At 38.1% G+C, this 2,805-nt stretch overlaps 1 protein-coding gene across 1 annotated transcript in view; it reads right to left on the bottom strand.

Annotated features, from left to right (window-relative positions):
* The window catches only part of LOC117943616 (SH3 and cysteine-rich domain-containing protein 3-like), a 13,743-nt gene that overhangs the window by 10,359 nt on the left and 579 nt on the right, over nucleotides 1-2,805 (bottom strand). The window contains exon 2 of the mRNA XM_034869844.1: nucleotides 1,470-1,550. The gene's annotated coding sequence lies outside the window, so the exon portion shown is untranslated. The remainder of the gene's footprint in view (nucleotides 1-1,469; nucleotides 1,551-2,805) is intronic.

The raw sequence follows: 2,805 nt of genomic DNA, 5'->3' as shown, positions 1-2,805 counted from the left end.
GACAGCTGTGACACAGAAACATTCAGATTGTGAGAGTAAAGAGGACCGATTGATGAACGAACATACCATCAAAGTCCATGAGAAGAAGTTGCCGTGGTGGAGTTGCTTTAGTAAACTACTGAAGATGAAGGTCCACCCGGCTTCAGACGAACAAATGGACGAGACCGCCACGTTGTCACCAAACAAAGTGTCATCTGGACTCTCCTCATCTCCACAAGTCACATCCAGCCTCAGCTCAAAGCCCTCCAGTAAGCAGAACTCCACCCCTCTGATACATAATCAACTATCTCCAGAGGATGAGGAATTCCCAGCAGAACCTACTGGAGACACCCTACCTTCACCTTCCGTTAGCTGTTCTCCAACAGCTTGCCTGGAGGATAAGGTCATTGTTCCGGAAAACCAAAACAGTCCAGCCCTATCCACAACTCAGAGCAAGGTGAGTTCTTCTCGTCATCAGATTGGTGACTCTGGCAGTGGGAAAAGTGATGTTGGGACAGAGCAGGGTGTCACGGCTTCTTTTGACAATGCAGCCAGTGAGATCCAGGCTGAGAAGAGTAACAGAATCGGCCCATATTCCAAGGTATGGATGCATTTACCTAGAAGGGGAAATCAATTTGACTAGAAGTTAAAACAGTGAGTTCACAGTTCATATACATTAAGCAGCCTAACTGCAGGACCTCTCCTGCTCACTTTTCATACACTAAGACAATTTGATGATACAATTGGTTACTCATACTTAAGCAAGGTTGAGTATGCAACACTTTTGCTTTCAATAAAGCTTTCCAACGTACTCCTAACTTTACTTAAGTATTTATTTAAGGATCTGAGGTTGTAAAGTCAATGTATCCAATGCATTCAGTCAACTTCAACGGTCATCTTTATGTTGGACTATACAAGTTTATTTTATTTTATTATATTCCTGTACTTACCCTGTTTTTATTTCAAATATGCTAAAAGCGCAAGATGGAAAACAACAACAAATTCTACTCCATCCCCCTCCACAGAGTTGATGTGTGGTCTATGGTAAATGATGTGATGATTCTGGAGGTATATTGTGTATGTGATGAACTGACGTTGAGAATATAGCTACTGTATATAGTAGGTGAACTGACGCTCTCTATCATATCATATGATCTATATCAGCAGATGATGCTCATCCTATTGTCAAGGTTAAAAGGTAAAATTGTAGGTCTCACCGAATACATTTTCATGACAAACTGGAAAACTACATCTGCTAATGAAAACCATGTTATGATTAAATGTGGCAAGGATTTCACATAGTCTCACTGTATCAGTGCCTGCCTGAAGATGAGCACATTCTAGGTTTTTAAGTATTATTTATGTAATTCTTTAGAATGACAATACGCAACAGTAGAAACGTGATTATCGGTGATCTACATAACGTCTAGACTAAACTCGTTCAAGTATCATTATTCCTTTCCTGTTTCCGTCTACAGACTGAACTGAACTGTCTTGATAAGCCATGGTGTGGCTCAGTCAGTCAAGGTGTAGATCCTCCAGATAGTCAGAGTCTGGACCAGCAGATGGCACTGTAGACAGAAAGCACACCAGCGTCACTTCTGTTACTGTGAAGGGATTCCCAAAGTGTCCTCTGAAATTTCCATAGGCTTCACTACCATAAAGGAACTTCTTTCTGCTTGGCTTACAATTAAGGATCAACCAGTGATCCAAATAAAATGTTTCACGTTTAACTAATATTAATTCATAGCTCTTAACATGTTATGAATTACTTGAACAACGTGCAGCTATTAACAAGATGGAGGGAACGTTGAGAACTGTTCTGGAAAGGCAATTTATTTTTAGCAAAGTTAAAAAACGATTCACTCGTAACCTAGTACAAGATGTAGTACACATCTACACAGGGTTTAGAGGGTTTCTCCCCTCTTAGACTGCTCTACATGTTAGAATCCATGAACAAAAAAGACAAACACTGTAGCGGCCCGTCGGAATTATTCAACCAGACGCAGAGTTTCAAATGGATGTCAATTCATTTCTTCCTCTCAACAAACACCGGGCACTAGAAGTATATGAACACCGTGAAAACTACAGAATAAAACAGAGAAATACAAAAATGTTTCTATGTAGCTACATAAATTGTGTTCACATATTACCATGTTTACACACAATACAAATCATTAACATTTAAATAATCAATATGAAATACGTTCTAACCCTTGTGCTGTCAACATTTGTCACTTTTTCAACGTTGCGGGTGCTTGTTAATGTTTTTTCAAAGTTATTTGATATTTCTAATCTTGACATTTTAAATGCTTACTTCAAAGGCCCATTTTTTTGAGATGAAAAAACTGTAAATGGGTCAAATTTGACCCGAGGACAACATGACGGTTAAGCTATAACAATACAATGTCACATGCTTCTTTGAAATGAAATACAATACATATTAATATTATTCAGATAATTGTCAAGTGCAATTAACTCATAAATAAAAAAAGTACTGACGTTCTCTTTCCTTAAACAAATCCCTTTTGATAAAACGCCACACATTTTCCTTCGTACCTCATCCGCTCTCCAATGGCGCTAATCAACGAGTTTCCGTCCAGCTAGCATGCTCACTAGCTTGACACAACCCACAGTTTGAAGCTCTTAGAAATAAAATGTACTGTACTAACAATACAAGAATAGTAAAGTATATCACAATGTAAACCCTTTCTTTACAAGATTAAAATGGAGGAATATGATAAATTATGTGGGAAAATATACTACAATGTTGTGATCTCTTGTGAGAAATTATACTCAGATATTATGATTATATTTAGATACTGT

This window comes from Etheostoma cragini, chromosome 4 (assembly GCF_013103735.1).
Source record: "Etheostoma cragini isolate CJK2018 chromosome 4, CSU_Ecrag_1.0, whole genome shotgun sequence".
Lineage (NCBI taxonomy): Eukaryota > Metazoa > Chordata > Actinopteri > Perciformes > Percidae > Etheostoma > Etheostoma cragini.
The sequence above is the reverse complement of the archived record's forward strand: the minus strand, read 5'-3'. Positions and strand labels throughout refer to the sequence as shown.